Source organism: Melanotaenia boesemani, chromosome 3, assembly GCF_017639745.1.
Source record: "Melanotaenia boesemani isolate fMelBoe1 chromosome 3, fMelBoe1.pri, whole genome shotgun sequence".
NCBI classification, from domain to species: Eukaryota; Metazoa; Chordata; class Actinopteri; order Atheriniformes; family Melanotaeniidae; genus Melanotaenia; species Melanotaenia boesemani.
Window position 1 is genome coordinate 25,247,547 of NC_055684.1, and position 22,864 is coordinate 25,270,410.

At 37.5% G+C, this 22,864-nt stretch overlaps 1 protein-coding gene across 3 annotated transcripts in view; it reads right to left on the bottom strand.

The window, feature by feature from the left end:
- The window catches only part of kcnab2a (potassium voltage-gated channel subfamily A regulatory beta subunit 2a), a 99,385-nt gene that overhangs the window by 57,183 nt on the left and 19,338 nt on the right, over nt 1-22,864 (bottom strand). The window lies entirely within an intron of this gene.

A 22,864-nucleotide genomic window follows, 5' to 3' on the forward strand; every position in this document is an offset into this window, starting at 1 on the left:
CAAATCCAACATACGAAGATTTTGGTGAATGCTACAATTTTTACAAATTGTAAGTAGGATTTAAGAACTAATTTGTTTGTAAGAATGGTTGGTGAATGAGGCCTATTGTACTTTTTAAGTCATTAAACAAAGTTTTATTTACTGCAAACATAAAATAGGCTTACGACCGCTGGTAAATATGAAAAGTTGGCATACAAACTTGGGCCTCTAAAGCTGAAAAGAAGCATTTATTGGCACTGCAGGGAGAGAGCACGCTGCAGTGAACAAAGAGCACAGAGGAGCATACTGCAGTAGAAATATGAAACCATGTTTCTCTTGTTCTCGGTCCATCTAAGCTCTTCTTCAAGCCAAAAACAAAAGATATTTAAAAATTAGCTTAAGAGAAAAGTGCATTTGAAAGAACTGGTACCGTATCATACATTCAGATTGTATCACTTATCATATTTAAACTTTTAGCATGTGCCCAGATCTGTTAAACTAGACTGGGAGGATTATCAGACCATACCTTATATACACTTTAATGCACCAATATGTTCAAATGAACTGCATGCTCTTGTACTTGTTGGGTTGGAACCCTGTTTAAATTACAACTAAAGCAGTCACTTAGACATTTTCAGTTTCCCTGGCAGTATTTTTTTTTTTTAGTAAGCCATTAACTTTTATGCCGTACATTCCTGACCCCAGAGTCCACTGGGGTTTTTTTTTTTTTTTTTTTTTTAAACTATGTATAGTTTGTCCCGTTTTTCATCCTTGTTCAAGTACTACGTAGCAGTGGTATTCGCATCACTGCACATAAAATTACACATGGGCATGAGGAGGCTGCACAGAGGAGTTTTATATTTAGTTCTGCATAGGTGAGCAGAACGTTTTAAGTTAATTACAAAAATAAATAGAACAACACATAGCTAAGAAGTGAGACGTGAAATAGCAGAAGTCAACACCAAAACAACAGTTATAAGAGAAAGCCATGAGGATTAGTAAAAATAAATATTACTACTAATACAATCAATTATTGCAAGAGACATACAGTACCTTAATGCAGTACGTTTCCGTATTTGTGCCAGTACTGAACAACATACCTAGCCATGACCTAGCCCTTTGCCAGTGTAGAGAAACAAAGCATCTACTAAATACATCAGATTTGCCTTAGCTGAAAAGTTTAATTTTTGAGAGATAATAAATAGCTTCCATTTCTGGCTGAAAACCAAAACAAAAGTCAGAATTAAAACTGCCCTGATATTTCATTGGGAACTAATAATTATGTCATTCACTGATTGAATATTGGTCTTATATCACAGATCCAGTTGTTGCAGAAAACACTGCTGATTAAATTATAAATAGGTCTACATTAAAATGGAAATTTAAACTTACAGTCATTCTGTTGGTACAGAATTAATTATATATATGCAGAACTGTTTTTCATATAAATTTGTCTCCGAGGTTTCCTACAATTTAGACACAGAACTTCACCGTCATGAACCTGTTGCCAGAAAGAAAATAAGCTTATGATAGTCAGCAATCTGCAACTTCAGCAAGTCCTTTGTTTGGAGACCTTTTAGTGTCAAAAATACAAAATATAAGACAGCAGCTTGTCGTGTGTGCAAGCAAATAATCTAAGCCAGGGAAATTGTGTTGAATCGAATCAAACGCTTAACTACAGAGAAGACACTGTGCAGCAGATATTGGCGATACTTTCTGAATTATTGACATTCAGAAGACAACATGAAAACTAAAGGGACTACAGAGAAGTAACTATTCTATCACAAATAAACAACTACATGAGAAAATATTGGATTTTGCTGCTAATGGACAGAAAACTTTGAGTCAAATTATAGTACATCTACCATTTAGGAAATACAGACACTAAACAAATCTATCTTATAATGTTACCAAGTAAGCATTTTTGTAGCTGTATTTTTTAACCGATTTTTTTCTCTCTGAAAAAGAAAAAGAAAAAAAAATACCCTCACCACATGCACAGAAAAGACATAATTCAGCCCTCTACAGTACCATAATAACCAGATTACAGGGTGGGCTCCAAATTTGCTCTAAGCTAATCAAACTTTATGTTTATTAAATCACATCAGCAGCCGACATTATAACAGTATATGCACTGAACAAGCACTGAAAAAAAATGTCCAGTGACCTTATGGTACAGCTTTATTTTAACATATTCTTCAAACACAAATCCAAGAGAGATCTAATCTGAAAATGGAGCATGTTTGTTTGGAAAGTTACAGACCACATGCAACCAAAGCATAAACAGACATGATAGCCGCTGGTGGTGTTTAAGTTGCACCCTTGATTCTGTACAGATGGCACAGAGCCACTGCAGAGATGAGAATTGTTCAGTACTCAGATTTAAATAGATCATTAAAAAAATCTACCATTTTTGTTAATGAACCATCTTACACTGACTTACATAACACAAGTATTAACTTGATACCTCAAATCTTCAATTTTTCCAGCCCATCAAATTAACTCTTCACCCTCAAGATACTACCATTTCACCCGTATTATTTTCTGACATGGAAAACAGAACAAATATGGAAAAGAAAAAATCCTGACTAGAAATTAGGAATAAGAAGAGACAGAGAGAAAGAGAGAGAGATACACTGAAAAACTGATGCTGAGTAGAAATGTGGTTAAAAAGCTGAGTAAGAAGTTGAAAGCAAACTGGTCCAGAGAGGCTCAATAGTGCAAAACAGCAGTTTGGCTCTTCTACTTCTTACTTCCCCTTCACTCCTCACATATGCTATGTGAACCAAGTTTGATTTGAACTTATTGTATGAATTCAAAATCTTTAATCTTTCTTTTTTGGCAGAAATAGCATACGCAAAAAAAAAATAATAACATACAATAAAAAAATTCTGATTGACTGAGCAAGAGGAAATTTGGAGAGATGCTGTCTCTCAGTTGTCATCACTTTAACTTCCTAAGCAGAAGAACAAATACCCTGGTCATTTCTGGCAGCAAAGCTTTAACAAATTTAAAAATGTTGGTCTGTCAGACCGTATCCGTGACTCAGCTGATGGAATAATGTCCAATAATCAGGAGGTTTGAATCTCACTAGATCCTAGTCCTTGTGTTCTTAAGCAAAACATTATCCACTTTGCCTCCAGTGTTGGCATTGCTGGTATATGAATGTGTATGAATGTTGGGTGGTGGTCAGAGAGGCCGTTAGCACGGTTTGGCTGCCACGTTTTTGTCAAGTCTTTACGGGGCAGCTGTGGCTTTACATGCACCCTTCAATCACCAAGTATGAATGTAGCATGAATGAATAATGGATTCACTATAAAGAGCTTTAGGTGTCTTGAAAATATCTATATTTGTATATCTAATCAGTTTATTTTTCAAAGCTTGTTCAGCTAATCTACTTCCACCTGATAAAAAGAATGTGTCCTGTATGTCTGTGTGCAGAATTCAGGGGCTATACCTAAAATTTTTAATACAATCTTGAGGCATTTAATGCCAAACATTAACTATGAAACTAATCCAACTTAAACCATTACTTAACCCTGTATTACCAATCAGTAGTGTCTTGTTTTAGCAGAGATCAAGATTATGGCTTGTGCTTGAACAAAACATGACTTTCCTTTTCTTCTGTGGGTCAGTCTGACTGAAGAACTGAGGGAGGTGATGTGTCTGGGGTGTTATTTTGCACTAACATTTCAAACTGTGGTAAATGTGCTTTCACACATTTCTAGTACTGCTATGGTGTTAATGTGGTTGAGCATTACACAAGAAGGAACTCCCCCACCTCCCTCCACCCCTCTTCCTGATAAAGGCCTCTGTGAACCACTGTCATGTACGGAGCACTGGGTGCACACTTGTGATTTGGGTTTGAAGTGGCAATCAAAAGCTGATCATGTGGTTTCCTGGTGCACTGGTGATGATTACTGCAGCAACTAATCTTTGGCCGAGAGCCTTTGTGTTTGACTAGATATTAACCTTTTCAAATTACAATAATTCATAAATCTAACAAATTTATATTTCTTTGACAGTATGTTCAATTTACATTTTAAACAAGTATTTTTTTCTTAAGAGAGTATTCAACACAAATAAAGTTTTGAATATGCTTTATATTTGAAAAACCATTATGATAAATAAAAAAAATAGTTTTTTTTTTCCTCTACAAAAGTTTACTTACTTTTATTTATTTTTCTGGTTCTTTTTAAAACCTCTTGTTTATTGTTTATTTGTTTATTATTCTCTTGTTTGCTAAATTTTGTTAATTCCAGTTTATACTGAACGCTGTTTTGCCCTTTTGCTGCAACTGATAAAGTACAATAAATCTGCTGAAATTCAAATCTCAGAGTACAAATCTGGACAGCAGCTAAAATTAGTAGATAATTATTTGTATTGATCAGACATGTATGTAGTCACAGCCGCTACCTGAGGTAATTCCTAGCATCTTCCGTTCCCCTCCATGTTGCAGAGACATAGTGACAAACAAATTACACTTACAGTCTAACCACCCACTCAGCAGCATTCCTCACTCAGAGTCCATGATACTTTGACAAGGACATACTGTACACTCAGCCACACATAAATCAAAATGTGCATGTTACAAATTCATAACAAGCAGTTTCCATTATGTGGACTGCTTTAATTAGATATAGTACATGTGCAGGTAAATTAACTTGCTAAGAAAAGCATTTTCAAAACAGAAAAAATATAAAGAAAATGCCCATTTCTCCGGGTCTAAACACTTGTTGGTAGGCCTGTCGCGATAAGCAATAAGTCAATTAATTGAACGATAAGAAAATAAGAGCACGATAAGTTTGCCGGCCGCGATAATTTTTTTTCGTCCCCCCTTTACCATAGACTGTGTATGACAATAGGTTTCACTATGGAGTATTTCGACTAAACGCTCTGGTTTCTTGCGGAGTGATCTCTCTAGTGTCACACTTGACTGCAGCATGTTGCAGCACGAGCCGGTAAGCCGCATTTGTTTTGCACGGCTGCCAACACGCAATGGCCGTGAGACTTGCGTATTTAAGTGGCTTCTCACGCTCTCGCGCTAAACCTCCGATTCTCATGCTGAAATATGTAAATAATAGATGCAAGCATCTCCTCTTTTATTGTTTCGCTGCTTCCCACATGTAAGCAGAACACACACATTCTAGCTTACGACGTCAGTACAAAGCCCCCACTTCCTGGTCTACTGTAATAACCCCTGTAATCCGCAGGCACATTACGCAAATAGAATCAGCCTATATACTACCGTATATGACAAAATACACATTAAGAGCAATGCCGGCTAATCGAGAGGTTTGGGAGGATTCCCAGTGGGCCGCATAACTTTTGGGCCGGTGTCCCGGCGTATGTGAATGTGGTATCCCAGCTAACTGCTGGGTTGTAGTTACTTATAAGGCCAACAGAGGGCAGAATGACTTTGTTTCACAAGCAGTAGATTTTGAAGAGCAGAAGAAGAACACGGGTTTTTGTTCGATGTAAAGTGCTGAAGTTTGGTTCGTCATTAAAACCGGCATGCTTGTCTACTTGTCTGGAGTTTATTTGAAGATGCAACAGTGAAAAAGGCGCTTTTATTTATTTAGTTTATTGACCTTTGAAAATGTGTACTTGCATTATTACGGCATATGTCACTATATTAGTTGAGAATGGTCTCAAAATGACACATTAGCGCTCTGCGCAATATTATCGTTTATCGCGATAATTTCTGAGAAAATTTATCGTACAGCTAAATTTGTTATCATGACAGGCCTACTTGTTGGTAAGAAATATTGGGGATTATTTAAAAACACAAGTCAACCAAATATGCTGTAATGTGCTGCAGGCTTCATTTGAGTTTTAGAAGTGCAACTCCAGCTGCGTGAGTGAGCATTCACAAACTGTTTTAGACCAAATGATTCAGGTAGAATAAGATAACCTTCAATTCCTATGTGGACAGATTGATTTTTGTACAATGACCTTATATCCACTGGGTGATGTCTTTTTTTTGGTTTTGGTTTCAGCAACAAGGTTTAGGGTAGAAGATATTTGGACACATTCACTGTGTTATTAAAACTCAGCAATGCAGTTCTAATTAAATGGCAGACCAATTAAAGCATTCCACAGTCAACAACATAACTGCAGAAATCAGTATATGCCCATAGCACATTAAGCACTTCATGTTAAATATTTAGTGCATGCATGACATCAGCAGTTTGTTTAAATTATTAATTTAAATGTCATTTAGTCTTTACTTTAGATTTTGCTGCTAAAGCACAATCTCCCAGTGAGGAGAACACATGGTTTTAATTAGCATTAATTAGAAAAAATGTCCAGGATTCTAAAAGTTAGTAGATTAAGTGCTGCAAGCTTTAGGCACAGAAGTAAGTGTCTGGGCTAGGGCGAATGGTTAACATAGTTTTGATAAGTGTTAGTGTGGCAAAACTTTTTTTTTTTTAACTGATATATTTTGTTACAAAAACAGCTGGATTTGTTTTGTTACTGAGCTTCAAACTGGATTCACAGTTGATATTAAGCCTTCATTCCTAGTAGAAAATGCTGCTCAGGGCAAGAAGCTTTGTTTTATCAGTGATATTCTGTATAGTGCACAGTGCAATTGCTCATGGAAATGTGAAGGATTATTTCAGGACACAGCATTTACTTCATCACTAGGCATATGTGATCGTTTTGGTATTATCCAGGTCCACTAGTGGTGAAATGGTTACAAAAAAAAAGATGAAAATTTCAGTCTTTGGGTGTGGTTCTGGTTTCCACATATTCTTCTTACATCCACCCCAACTCTGCTCTGGAACAAACCATGAATTTGGAAAATCCATTAAAATGACAACAGTGTTTTTACATTAAGAAATTAGCTATTAGACTATTTCATCCATCATACTGTGCTAGCAGTGAAAGCCTGAAGACTTCTGGAACAATCCCCCTGTTTGACATAATGCTTGTGATTCAAACGTGCTTTAAATGCCAGCTGAGAAAGGTTATGGCCTCTGCTCTGGTTGTCAGCTGTGAGACAGAGACAGTCTGAACCATTATGTTCTCCCTTGGCCATAATTGTAACTCCAGCATCAGAAGCAGACTGTAGATAAAATCCTTCTTCAGATCAGCTTTAAGAGCACAGGCTTCCATCCCACTAATGACATACATGTGCACAGATCTGACACACTCATGGATGACTTGGCAAGGTCACTTTCCCCATACACAGACCACCTCAGGACACTAGGGCATCTGCTCGTTTATAAACAACATACTGCTCCTTATTGTTGTTCCAGAGCACAACATCATTCACTTTATGACTAGATCATTTGTACTCCAGAAGGCACTGCAACTAATTGCTTAAAAAAATTACTCAACATGCAAAAATAACAATAAGCTTATTTTCAAGCACCAACTCAGACAGCTTACACAGCTGGTTGTTGTCCTCTTTATTTTTTTAATATTGTGGAATTAGATGATTGCTCTGAGGGCAAATACAGGACCTGCACTGCAGCAAACGCATAAAACATATAACGCTTCTGCTGAAAGTAGGACAAACTTAATGGCCATATGCAAGTGTCCACACAATGACTGTATGGTAGTGCCTGCATCCATCTAGGCAGGTTTATACATCAAAAGCTTTATGAGTCTCTATAGAAAGATGTGTAATACTAATGTCAATCCCCTCTTTTTCTGTACAAACAAAACCATGGTTCTTGCACCATCAAGCATATCCTTAATGTGAGGCTTCCTGAAGCATAAATGGTTAAAATTGTACTGCTTATTCAGGTCCACATATATGCCATTGGCTGGCCCACGGTCTGTGTCACAGGCAATAATTGCTGAAGTTCAAATGCTGGTTCACCGCGCCCCTTCAGGCAACAGCAGCTACTTTCTAGAGAGAATGCTTCCATGTATGAACCCTTGTTTTGATCCTGTATGTCAGTGCAATGTGTTCAGGTGTTGCAGTTAATCAACATGCCATCTGTACTGTTATATTAGACGTTGTAAACTGTGAGGCTAATAGCTTGTGTGAAGATGTGGAAAAACTGCTAGCAGCAACAATAAATGTGAGCTTTTAACCTGGGGTCAGTTTTTACCTTTCTGTCATTGTTATATTGCTCAAGACTCCAAAGTGTGACTGCTTTCTTTAAAAAATTTCACTGATGGTTTTCTGTAAGGGTTAAACGACATGGAAAATTTTAAGATTTCTTTCAGAATTCAGGAACCTTTATAAAACCATTATAAAATTGTCTGTTAGATCCAAAGTAAAAAAAGTACTTTGCAGCTGAAAACTGGTCACAAAAAGACACCACAAAACATAATCAGGCAATGTTTTCTCAATAAATGACACTTCATCTAGACACAAAAGAAACACCAAAATATCCCACCACCAGCATAACTATGTTTAACTCCATCGGCTACGGGAATGTACCTCAGTAGTTCTTTATGGTTATGGGTCAGGAAATTATCACGGAAACCTTGTTCCCTTACAACTCTTCAGTTTTCAAAACAATCATTTTACATTTTGCCAAAATCTCTGTGACACTATTTATTCCTCACCCTTTGATATCTTTTGAAAATAGCATTTAGATTAGAAAGACTGAAAGATAGGTATTATGAGCACTCCAAATGTGAGGATAGAATATAATTATTGTTCAAGAGTTGCTAAACCCATTATTTCTGCAGTTTGCTCATTCCCTTTATCTGTATGAGCTGGATTATTAGTTTTGATTAATGAGGTGAGTGGAGAAGGTGGAATCTTTAAAGCAGCCAGAGAAGTACCTACAATGTGCTCTGTGTGCAGACTGTGCTGTCTGTTCAATTAGCTATTACCTATAATAACTATATCTAATTAAACCTGTTGGTAATTGCAAATGATTAGAAGACATTAAATGCCTGATCAGGAACTTTTTTAAAGCTTAAATCATTTTGGACTTGTACAACAGATTATGATAACTGAACATTTGTCTAGCCACAATTTCCTGAATCCTGCCACATCCAGGCATCATTATCTAATCATCCTTTATTAGTCCCACAGTGGGGAAATTCTTTTTCTGCATTTAACCCATTCTAGTTGCTGGGAACAGTGGGCTGTCAGATTCCAGCACCCGGGGAACAGTTGGGGGTTGAGGGCCTTGTTCAGGGATCCACTGTGGTTTTTACCTTAGTTTCAAGCCCAGAGACTTGAACCCAGGTTCTCCAGACCCAAGCCCACCTCTGCATCTGTAACCACTAGGCTACCACTCCCCATCTCAACATTGATTGAAAAGTTTATTTGAAGATAATGAAAAAATATTAAAACAAAAATTGAAATAAGAATAAAAAGAAAAAAGATGTTTAACAGAAATGGGTGGAAGCATAAGCTTGTCACCCCATTAATTTACAAGTTTTAGTCATTAAACCAAAAAGACAATTATCATTAACTTCTAAGCATTACTTAATCCTATAATAAAACAGTAATAATACTCAGTATACAACCATATAACAGTGATATAAATATAGCAATTATTATTTTTATATAATCTATGATTACAATAATTAATTAAATTGATGGGGTTATGCAGTAATAACAATAATAATAATAATAATAATAATAATAACAATAACAACAACAACAATAACAATAATAACCACAACAACGATAATAATAAAGTCATTACAATGCCTCTACATTCCATACAATTTCTGTACTGTTTTCGTACCATAGTTTTATATACTGATTTAAATATGTGGATATGTGGGCATTGCCTGTGTCCTTTGCAATCAGGTGTTCATGGTTAGAGTGCAAATGAAATGCGGACCTGTACTAGATTTAACATTTGAAATTAAAAAGGTGCTTATGGAATATGACTAGCACAAGCTCATAAAGACAGCTGGACCTAAAGTTCAGGATGATGCAAATCTATTTGTGATATGTTACAAAAGCTTCTGATGGGATACATCTTCTTTCAGGATAGGCTTTGGGCATTTACAACCACTATAAAAGGGGCCACAGATTTTAATGACAAAATGCTAGAACTGTTATTTGCAAATAACCCCATTTGATTTGTGCATCCAGACATAAGCAACCTATCAGCAAGTGTTGCTATGGTAACAATGTTAGAACTAGCAACTACTGAGCTAGGTTGGTCCCACAGCACACTACTGGCATTGCCATTTCTCTAGATTTGACCCCATTGTCAGCTGACATAACAGACATAACATTCAGTTTAAGGGGCCAGACATTGATATAACAGATAAAAAGCTAAAAAAAAACAAAAAACAAAAAAACATACAGACTAAGAAGTGATTTATAAAAGTGTGTGTGAAATTAATGTGGTTTTTCACAAAGTACTTTGAATAGTCAACAAAACCAGAAAGATGTCACAAATATAGTTAATTGACCATTTTCCTTAACTCCACCATACATCATTATTTTTAGTTTGCTAATGTTAATATCTGAATCCGATATCTGAATGTGTGTCTGTATCTCTAGTAGACTGTCGCTCTGCCTCCCACAGTGCAGTCCATCTGTCTCTCAACCTGGTTTCGCTGCCTCTACACTACTTTCTAGGTTATTGACAAATGTATGTACTGTTTTATTGCTCCCACAAATAACCCTTTGTTTGGTAATTAGTGATAATTAAAATTCTGTTACACAAAAAAGTAAGTTTTAATTAAATTTCCCCTGGTGTTTATGATTAACAAATAGAGTGCATTCTTCTGTTGATGTTTTTGTTTGTTTTGCATGAACAACAGAGGCCCCAACAGCACAATAAGATACACATCAAATAGGATTTTTAACCTCTGGTGATATAAGTTGCATCATATGGAGAATAGCATTCCTCTAAAGAACCCTTAACTCCCAGATTCCTATGTTGGGAAATCTGATACAATGAAAATTGTATCTTTTGTGAAAGATGCATGCTGTTAATAGCAACTGGTAATAACTAATAATAGTCATAGTTCTGAAAACCTTTAAACATATGCAACATTGAATTATTAAAGCACACCTCAAGTATTATATTTATAAGATTCCACCAGACCAGTGACAGGATGACTGAGAAATCCAAATGTCAAGCATACTTGAGGATGTTGAAATACTCCCTTCCTTGTTTCACTTTTTGTTAAAGAACCTAAAATAAAAAATACAAAATTGGTCATTTACTTCAGATGTAGATAACTACTGTTATTATTATTATTATTCTAAAAGATTGAGGGCTGTGTCCTTATGAGTAATGACTGTCTCATTGGCAGTAGTCCTCATGGCCCATCTGACCAGCTTTTAGCTTTAGCTGACCCATAAGAAATTCCGTGTTTTCCATTTTTTTTCCAAGACTAAATCAGTTTACGTGAACATTATTGTGATTATGGTCATTATTGCTGTTGTTGTTATTGTGTAAGGTTTCATAAGGCTGTAGTAAACCACACATCACTACTTATCAAGAGAGCAACCAACGAACAAAATGAATCCAATTTAAATGTTTTCCCAAAAAAAAAAAAAAAAAAAAAGATAAGAAAAAACCTTCTTAAGTAAACTGAAGACAATTAATGTAGCTGCTTCATAACCTTAATGCAGTGTTTCCCCTACCACTTTATTAGGTGGGCGTCCCATCACCCCTCCACTCTCTATTGGGCACGGTGATACCTACATAATTTGTAAACACAGGAATAGAAAGTTCCCTCATTTGATCAGTGAGGTGGATCAGGCATTTCAGTCCGATATCTGATCCATGAATCACACCTATATTGAAGCCCGATACCAATATTGGATCAGCCCCAACTCTAATTTTGATAAGTGTGTTTATATTAAGCTAGCCAATTATCTCAAGTATTCAGGAAACCAACATCCAAGTGTTAGCAAAGTTGTTATTCAGAAAGGTAGGCAGGTTCCTTAACCTCTTCTGTCCTGGAATCACCTGCACCGAGTCTGGCTGTATGTTTTACAAAAAAAAAACCAACAACAGTCTTGTTCCAAAATTTTTGCTGTATGAAATACGGCAGGCATTTAAAAAAAATTTCAAACTTTCATTCCTCTCATCTCAAGTACCCTATATAAAAATAACACAAAGTCTTTATTTAGGCATGTCCACATGGCTCCGAAGCCGGTTCAGGTGTGGAAATGGTGTGAAAACGGTGGTGAAAACCGTCCCCACGACACTGCTGTAGTACATACTACAAGGCTGTGGGGGGTGCTAAAGAGTAACACTCCAAAGCTAGAGCGAAACAACGCATGCACAGATAAATGCTAACTGCGTGTTGCAGGAAGTACACATTGGAAGCAGAGAAGAGAAGATAGCTGAGGACTCACTGTGGAGCAAAACAGAAACATTTCTTTGGAGTAACGAAGAAGTTGAGCTTCTTCTTCAAAAAATGCTTGACTACAAAGCATAAAAAACTTGAGAAAGGGTGGATTGGGAATCAGCGCGTGTTCGTCACATTGACGTCATATCCTCCTGTTGTGTGGCTTTGCTGTACGCACAGTACCGCAGATGGCAGAGGACTCAAACCTATCCACTTTGGTGGCTTCAGACATGGTCGGTTTCATGGAGGCTAATCCCTGGCTTCGTGGGGATGAAATGGTGGTTTGCTAAAATACTTTTGCGGTTTTGCTGAAATCTGGCGTCGTGGGGACGGCCCCTTAGTTTGCAGCTGGTCCTACACGTGCTGAAGAACCAGCACACTCAGGAGCATAAGGTGTTGATGAGGGATACTTAGAGAGGAATGAATGAGTTGCATCAACACCATCAAATCAATCTGCCCTCTCTAAACACTTCCAGTAATTGTCAAAAGAAACAAACCTAGCTGAAAGAAAATTGGTTTGCCAAGGTGGATTAATTTCCCCTAAGATAAACACACAACACAATCACAAACACGCCATCACTAACAAGACAATGTCTCATGAGTCAGATGCACACATCAACCATGACACTAAGCACTAAGCCATTATTTACACCTGCTAGACTGCTGACATAATTCACATGGACCGTCTACACATAGTTGCAGTGCATCATGATTCATGTGGTTTTGTCTGTCAATTGCATCTACACTCATTGCATGATTATATGTAGATCTGAGTGCTAAAACAATCTCAAAGATGGACTAAAGTTAATGATTAATTGGGGAAAAAAAATCTAGCTATTAAACACAGGCATTCCCCATCAGAAATCACAAGATACTACTATAACATTCTGAAACAAACCCCCAGGGGGAAACAGTATTTTATGTCACATGACTGAAAAAGCAAAACTATTTATATTGTTTACTTGGGGCTAAACTGCTTACAATCAATAAAAAAAGAATAACAGCTATTTTAATATATAGCGTTTTTGCATTGCAGTAATAAACAATAACAAGTAGTCATCAATTTAGAGTTAGGAGAATCTTTATTTCAGGTAAAGAGTGTTAAGAGTAAAACTGAACCTTTCCCACACTTGCTTCAAACACAGCTCAAAAAAAATAAATAAAGGGAACACTTAAACAATACAATGTAACTCCAAGTCAATCACACTATTGTGAAATCAAACTGTCTACTTAGGAAGCAACACTAATTGACAATCAATTTACATGCTGTTGTGCAAATGGAATAGACAACAGGTGGAAATTAGCAAGACACTCCCAATAAAGGAGTGGTTCTGCAGGGGGTGACCACAGACCACTTCTCAGTTCCTGTGCTTTCTGGCTGATGTTTTGGTCACTTTTGAATGCTGGCGGTGCTTTCACTCTAGTGGTAGCATGAGACGAAGTCTACAACCCACATAAGTGGCTCAAGTAGTGCAGCTCGTCCAGGATGGCACATCAATGCAAGCTGTGGCAAGAAGGTTTGCTGTGTCTGTCAGAGTAGTGTCCAGAGCATGGAGGCACTACCAGGACACAGGCCAGTACATCAGGAGACATGGAGGAGGCCGTAGGAGGACTGCTACCTCTGCCTTTGTGCAAGGAGGAACAGGAGGAGCACTGTTAGCGCCCTGCAAAATGACCATCAGCAGGCCACAAATGTGCATGTGTCTGCTCAAATGGTCATAAACAGACTCCATGAGGATGGTATGAGGGCCTAATGTCTACAGGTGGAGGTTGTGCTTACAGCCCAACACCGTGCAGGACATTTGGCATTTGCCAGAGAACACCAAGATTGGCAGCTTCATCACTGGCGCCCTGTGCTCTTCACAGATGAAAGCAGGTTTACACTGAGCACATGTGACAGAGTCTGGAGACACCGTCAAGAATGTTCTGCTGCCTGCAACATCCTCCAGCATGACCAGTTTGGCAGCGAGTCAGTAATGGTGAGGGGTGGCATTTCTTTGGGGGGCCGCACAGCCCTCCATGTGCTCGCCAGAAGTAGCCTGACTGCCATTAGGTACCGAGATGAGATCCTCAGACCCCTTGTGAACCATATGCTGGTGCGGTTGGCCCTGGGTTCCTCCTAATGCAAGACATTGCTAGACCTCATGTGGTTGGAGTGTGTCAGCAGTTCCTGCAAGATGAAGGCATTGGTGCTATGGACTGCCCCACCCGTTCCCCAGACCTGAATCCAATTGAGCAAGCCTGGGACATCATGTCTCTCTCCATCCACCAACGCCATGTTGCACCACAGACTGTCCAGGAGTTGGTGGATGCTTTAGTCCAGGTCTGGGAGGAGATCCCTCAGGAGACCATCTACCTCCTCATCAGGAGCATGCCCCGGTGTTGTAGAGAGGCCACACACACTACTGAGCATCATTTTGACTTGTTTTAAGGACATTACTTCAAAGTTGGATCAGCCTGTAGTGTGTTTTTCCACTTTAATTTTGAGTGTGACTCCAAATCCAGACCTCCAGGGGTAATAAATTTGATTTCCATTGATAACTTTTGTGTGATTTTGTTGTCAGCACATTCAACTATGTAAAGAACAAAGTGTTTAATAACAATGTTTCATTCATTCAGATCTAGGATGTGTTATTTTAGTGTTCCCTTTATCTTTTGAGGAGTCTATTATCCACTCTCACAGCCAGTGGAAGGGAGGGGGAGGAGGCAGCCGCAACGCAGATAGTGCAGAGCAAGTAGGTGCAAAACTGCGGATAAAGTGTGGATGAATCACCCTTCTCATTGTCTCAGATGGGCTTCACACCTGTGGGGGATGTGAAGCCCATCAACATTTTCCAGATGAGAGGGTTCAACACCTTATTGATACGAGGCAAAGACGAGGTAGGATACATGCAACATCTTGTGGCAGCCACACTCAGCTGTGAAGTGACACCACATTTTCAAAACTCATCACAGACTAATTTTCCATAAATGGCTGAAACGCTAAGGCAAACGCTGAGGATAGAAAACAGTCCAACTTCTGAAAAATGACCATTTCACTGAGTGTGGTGGCTCTAAAAATTCTTAAAGTTCAGATCTCAGATAACGTGTTAATGTTTATAAAACATTAAAAAAAAATATTGGATCCATTTTAAGCCATAATACATACACATCATTGTGGTAGGACTCACAGAACCCATTTTGGTTTGTGGTTTGAGTTTTGGATTCCTGGCTTATATGTTTCCATCACGTGGACTGTGGGAAAAAAAGACCCTCAACCTCAAGACATCTTGAGAAAACAGGATTCTCTGAACTTTTTTGTTTGTTTGTTTGGGTGTTGTGTTTGTCGTTACTAAGTATACCTGATTATTTATAGCAAATATTAACATAAATAATGAATATATATATATATATATATATATATATATATATAAAAACGCGGGTTGCGTGTATGTTTTGTTCAGAATTATTCTATATATCTATAAATATACGCATTGCTTGGATCTACTTCATGTTCTGTCTTTATTCACACACCTTGGCTCCATGGTTGGACTTACTTCTGGTTGCCCTATCTGTCGACATTGGCAGTAGTCAGATCCTCAGCCAAACATACAGTTACATACAGTTCAGAAATTACAATGACGATAGATTCAGCTTGTTCAGCTGTATTTCCGTGATGGACATAAGGTTCTCTGCATAACATGTGTTTCCATCTACACCTCCCTAGGTGATAAGGAATATAGAGCAGTTTATATTTAGATGTCTTCTCATATAGTAATCATCCATCTCATATAGAAAATATATTTCTGTGTTAACAATGGAAAAGATGCTGGAATTTAAAGTATTGCATTGGTACTGGGCTTTGATGCTGATATTTTTGGATAAGATATCCACCTGTAGTCACAGATTTGCATATAAATCCTAATTCTGACTCCTAGACTAGTTACTGAGTTACTAGCAATTTTGCCACTGAGTGACTAATATAGGCTTTCCTATTCATTCTTATTCTTATCATAAAAAGGACAACTCCAGCGTCCTCACAGCGTCAAAAAACATGTGTGTTAAGTCAATTGGTGACTATATTCACCCTCAGAGCGAGTGTTGGCTGTTTGTCTATTTTGGCAATGTGACAGATTGACATGTTCAGGGTGCACCCCACCTCTTGCCCAAAATCAAATGGGATATATTTCCAATACAGAACATGGATCAGTTACAACTAGGGCTGGGCGATTAATCGATAAATTGAATTTTCCATTTCTTGAGATTTATTTTTATGAAAATCTGGATTATTTTTCCCAAGTTATTTAGCAGCAGATTTAGGCCTCCCTCCACACCAGAACGGTGTTTGTTTGACAGATTTTCAGTGAAGTGACCCTTCACTCACGCCTGGGATTTAGCTGTGCGTAAGTGCAGTGAGAAATGCTGCTCTCTATGAGATGCAGAAGTCAACTTAACCCACAAACCCTAGTAAAGAGACAACCTTCATCAGGGGAATTATTTCTGCAGTGGATCCTGTATGATAAGGATCCAGATGGAAAGAGATCACAGATGTATTGTGTTGCATATTTCTATGTAAGATATGAAGTCGTTTATATGGTGGAAAAGCTATGACAATATATGCTTTATTTTTGCTGGCATTCATCTATATAAACAAATGTTTTTAATAAGTTTATTTATGTTTTGTAAAAGAAAAGAAAAAAAAAATCGATTCAAATCGGAAATCGAATAGTTATAAAAAAATCTAATATTTTATTTTTAGGCCATATCGCCAAGCCCTAGTTACAACCATATGAATCCCAAACCACTTTCACTTAAGGTTTAGCATTTTATCAACATATAACCCGACACTGTGTGGAAATACTCATCCCCACCCTTCACACATGTTACAATAGCGATGTCGTCGGAGTACTTCTGAACATGGCATGCTGGAGATCTATATGCCAAGTCAGCAGTGCAGTGTGTAGAGAAAGGGTGGTGCCCCAGTATTGCTCACCAAAGTTTGTGAAACACACTTTCCCAGCCGAACATACTGTGACCTCTGAGTGAGATAGTTATGGATCCAGGTGACAAAAAGAGGATCCACCCCCCAACCTCTCAAGCTTTCTCTTCAGTGACTGAGGCTGGACGGTATTAAAGGCGAACATAAAGTCAAAGAACATCAGCCTCACATAACCCCCTGCTCCATCCATGAAGGAAAGAGACCGTTGGAGCATATAGAGTACTGCATCATCTACCCCTATGCTTTCCTGACAGGCAAACTGTAGAGGGTCTAGCGCCCACTCTACTTGAGGTTATTGTGTTATTGTGCTGCATGCCCCTCCCCCATCCAAAACAATGCACAACAGGCTCAGTCCTCACGCAGCACTCTGCTCCAGGCTGTGGTCAGAGCAGGAGATGTTCACCTCTGCTTCATGACCAGACTGAAAATGAAATACTTAAGTTGTCCCTGGTTGATCCTGCCCTGGCTTGCCGTCAGATATTAATGCCTTTTAATGAAGAGTGTGTACAAAAACATTTAAAAATTTAAAAGTACTGTAACATTTTGTAGACTTAATTAGAGAACAGCTGCAACAGTTAGTTAAAGTACTTAAAATGCCACTTTAACTTTAAGTCTGTTCATTTTGGGCCAGGGATATTTTCTATTTCTACTCTTCTAAATTGAAATGCAATTAAATGCTTTTTTAAATTGAGTCCAACCCCTAGTTTTATTTTTTAAGCTACATATTTGTGTGGCTAAATGCATTAAAGAATTGCATAATAGCATCTGTGATATCGTTAGAGAGGAATTTAAACAAATATGTGATATAATTTTTTGTCAATATTGCCCCCATCCCTAAAGCACAGTGTCATAATACTTAGCCTTGAGGTGTAAAATAGCTTTTAAGCCAATGAAAACAGAGAGCCCCTCCACTTGGATAGGCCAATTTGACAGATTTGCAATAAAATAAAAAAGTGGTGGTCATGAGTGCTAAAATCACTTCTTAAAAATCATCTTCAAACCAACAACCTCACCCAGTTGCAAACTTGAAATCAAAGTCACAGATGATAAGCTCAGGGATATGAGAGAAACTAACTTTACTCAGCCTCTACAGACATCAATATACAAAGAGAAAAGAGGGAAAAAAACAAAGAGGAAATCAGGTTGACTCTTTATTCATGTTTGTCCGCCTTTAAAAGGCTGATATTCTTCAAAGTGTTTTATTATATTATGAAAAATGAAGATTAAACTGTGAGTTAAATCATCCATACAACTTATGATGTATGTCTAATTAAATTATAGACTCTTACAGTCTTAGAAATGACCAAATGAAAAGCCTATACAACTTGTTATATGATTCCATCTAGTTATTCATTTAAATATGTGTTTTAAATTAAAACTTGTAAGAGGAAACATAGAATTGAAAAACATATTACAGATGCTACTATATAAGAGGAAAAGTTACCCTGGTTGCTAGGCAACAGCAGAAAGAAGTAATTTATGAGACTGCATGAACATTTTTACATTGTGTGTGAAATCTATTACAATAGGTGCAGTGTAAGTGGTTTGAAGCAACGCAGCCCAAGAGAAGCTGAATACTTAACTACAAAAGCTCTCAGCAGTGCACATAAACATACACACAAATAATTACTGACAACCATTTTAGATGCGATACAAGGATTGCTTCATAGCGGTGGCCAATTATAGATATTTTTACCAGGCTTAGTAATCCAAGCCTCTTTATTCATGAAGGCCTTTGCATCTATTGGTGTTATTTACATGTGTAATAAGTTAAAAAAAATAACACTGGTAAAGCACATCTTCCCAATATTATTATATCAAGGAATTACATACTTTTTTATCCTTTGAACAACAAGCTCCCACATGTGGCATTTGTGCCTGGTTGCAACAACTTAATAGTCAAAAATTTCCAGTTTAATCTTAAAATATCTAAATCTGTTGAATTGCCACCTAAATGTGGTGGAGGGGTATGAGTATCATACTGATCTTTAGAAATGTGTTGTTGTGGGCACTGGGCCCTGGTGGGGTCTTCCAAAGCAAAGTGGTCTCAGGGCCATAGCGAATTGTCAGGGTACATTTTATTTTTTCATTTTGCCATGGGAGATTGGAGACATGAAGATTAAATGGCCCTCCATTAAGTTTCTTTAGTTTTTTACCAGTTGGCAAACTCGTTCTTGTGGTGAAAATGAGCCATTACTGACAGATGTTGGTTATAGCGAGATAAACGCTTATCAAGACATCGTTTACATAAACATTTAAATTTCTTATTAGATGAATATAAACCTCTTTCCTGATAAGTGGAAGAAAATGGATGGATCAGTGACATTGTCTTGAATTCATGTATGTAGCTTCCTTATGAAATTAAGAAGTGTCAGTGTGAGACTGGCACAACAAGAGGGGTATGCACATCCATCAACCACAAATTCCACAGCTTCTTATAGTTTATAAATCATCCCATCAGTGCAGATTAATAAGCCAAACTGATGAATTGCTTCACCTCCAGTTAATTTAGTGGAGGAAATCTGGAAGCATATCATAGCTGACTGCAGGGCAGGGACTTATATGCATCCGCAGGTGCACACAGTTGGAACTGCTGCCATAACACAGAACAGAGAAGCTTGGATTACAACACTCAGGAAGACTGATTTATTTCTCTAATAAGGCCATAATGCTATTATATCGCCACACAATTGATTATTTTTTGTTCCCATATTAATGTTCAAAATGCACAATTAAATCTTACTATGATTTAAGTGTTCTTAAACATTACAGTGTTTGTAATTTGTTCATTTTATGACTTCAAAACCAGAAATATTTGATAGCAGCATGACTTGACTTAAAGGAAAATTTGATGTTTTATAAATATGAAAAGAACAAAAATCTATACCTAAAAAGTGTTTCCAAAACACTGAATTTGGCATAAACATAAATACTATTATTTTAATTAATTCTATGGCTTTGATATTATAATAACACCACAAAGAATTCTAAGTTATGTAAAATGATCAAGATTTTTGCAATTGGAACTGAAATGTAAAAGGCCATCAGGTCATTTGAGTTTAACCGACACAGTAGTCAAAAAAGAGGACAGAAGCAGTGTGAATAGGAATAACAACACTTGTCTCAGCAAAGCTTTTTCCTGTTTTCTTCCCCCTAGTCTTGTTATGGCAGTGAAAACCCATCTGTTTTCTGTTGCATCATGTTAGTAACATTCTCTCCCAGATATATGCTAGTTAACCCCAAAGGGTAACATGAAGGCCAACCAAAATCTTTGAGGTCAACAGAAAATAGTGAGGTCAATCCATTTATTGCTCAATAAGTCAAATATATTACAATTATTTCAATATTAGTGACTAATAGAAAATTGAACTACTTACTGGGGTATTACAATATTTTAGTTACCTCCCTGTGAAAACAGTAACATACCTACAGACAGCTATAAATTAGCTGTCTGTATACAAAGCTAAATCAGTAGTTACTAAAATATGTTCCAAAGTCTTGATTGTAGCTTCTGCAATTAGAAAACTGCACTCTTTTTACGTTTTAATCCCAGGTTAGATTGTAACTAAGTGAATACAACACAATTTTTCTGTTTCCTCTTTTTCGAAACTACATAAGAACCATGAGATTGATGAGGCAAACACATCTGCTTCAGAGCTGTACTCTGTGATTGTACAGTATCACAAAGTTCTTGGACACATATATGCTTACATGTGCACAAGTGCATAGCTTTTTGGGAGTTCCAAAACAGGGCTAATGATGCTAAACAGACCACTAAATCTCAAATTATTACTAAGCTCAGTTTAAAAAACTGAAGCAACCAGTATATTAGCATAAAAACTGTTACAAAAGTATGGATAAGGCTAAATGAGAGCAAATTTCTTTCACTGTCTAACATCATCACTTCCTCCCTTCAACCAACGACTGTTAGTTCATATTTTCGTTAATGTTTTCTAGGAAAAGTCTGTTGGCACTTTTTGACAACTGACTGCAGTGAGTCGTGCTTAGTTTGGAATTTTGGTATGCAAGTAACCTAAATCAAGTTTCATGCAAATGCTGCTGTTGGTGCTGTTTTACTGCATATTTGTTGTTAGCCAAGTTGTATCAAAAGTGCCAAAATAACCTTAAAGATACCTTTTTATAAATAATATCTCATGCATTTAACACTGCAGTTTAAGAGGCTCTTTGCTCAAATGAAGTTTAGTTATATCATAATTTAAATAATCTCTGCAATTATATTGCAATATGTCTTTATACTGTAACTGTGTACAATAGTTTACTTAAGAATCAGATGGTTAAAGGTCCAGCAGAACTGAAACATCATCAGAGAAGCAGCATTGTCTTTGTTTCTAGCATAACAACTATTAGGTATGACACTAAAACAAAGCATTTCTGCATGTCAAATCAAGCAATGATTCTTTTGTCACTGGATGTCAAATTGAATTCATTTTTAGGGATTTTGTTTTAAGTAATAACAGAAGAATTGTTGAGGCATTCTATTAGTGTGCTTCCATTAAAAAAAACTAAAGAAAAACTTATCAAAAAGATAATAAATCTTACTCTTGTTGTGCCATGTCTCATCATAAAGCTTTTTGTTGAAAACTAACACTGCAGATAAGCCATAACAGCAAGCTCACAATAAGAGTTTTCTACTGAAAGACACAGTAACTGCAGACCTTTCAGAAAAAGCCTGTTTTTTTTCTGCAGTACAGATGTACCAACAAAGTGAAAGGACACCAGCACATGGGTCTGTCTTTTTTCTGCTTGATACAGAGCATTCAACAGCTTACTGCACCAAACTGAACCCCTGCAGCATGCCTCTCTTGTGCTTTCTTCTTGGACTAGAGCCCATGGGCAGTCAAGCACACACACTGTATAAGAATGCAAAACAATCACACCTACACACCTTTACAAGCACACAAATGCAAATATAGTAGCCACAACAATTAGACTCAGCATGAGCACCCACACACAAGCAGATGATAACACGTTCGGCCAGGCACAGATGGCTGTCACAACCTCTTGGTAATATACATCACAATGCTGGGACAACAGTTAGAACCTTGGTTTTGGGTGTTGCTCGCTGTGACAACTGCAACAGATGGAACTGCTGCAGCAGCTGGGCAGGTAAGGTGAAACAGAGCCAAACCTACTGCGAGAATGCAGTGTGTGTGTGTGTGTTTTAGCACAAGCCTGCACCCATGTATTTGAAGCTGACCATTCAAATGGAGTTCTTCATAAATTTTTGGGAATTGCCAAGTCTTAAGCAAGAATTCAAAAGGACAGAGCATGTATAAAACACGACAGACATGCAGACAAAGGAGAGTAATGGAGTAGAGACAGAAGAAAGAGACAGCAAAATACTATCTAGTATAATAACGTATGCAAAGACGGTTTTCAATGCAGTGGTACCATCAACAACACTGACAGCTCCCAGACAGTCAGAGAGATCTGGAGATGTAGATACGCTACCTTGCTAGCATAGTGTGAGACAATGTTAAATCCTGCTGCTGCATACAGATAGTATGGTACTTGCTTGCCAGTAGGAAGAAACGAGAATGATCGTCAGGACTCACACTGACAACAAAGTGAGAGGAGAGGAGAGGAGAGGAGAGGAGGGGAGAGGAGAAAGCATAGAGATGCCAAAGAAATGTA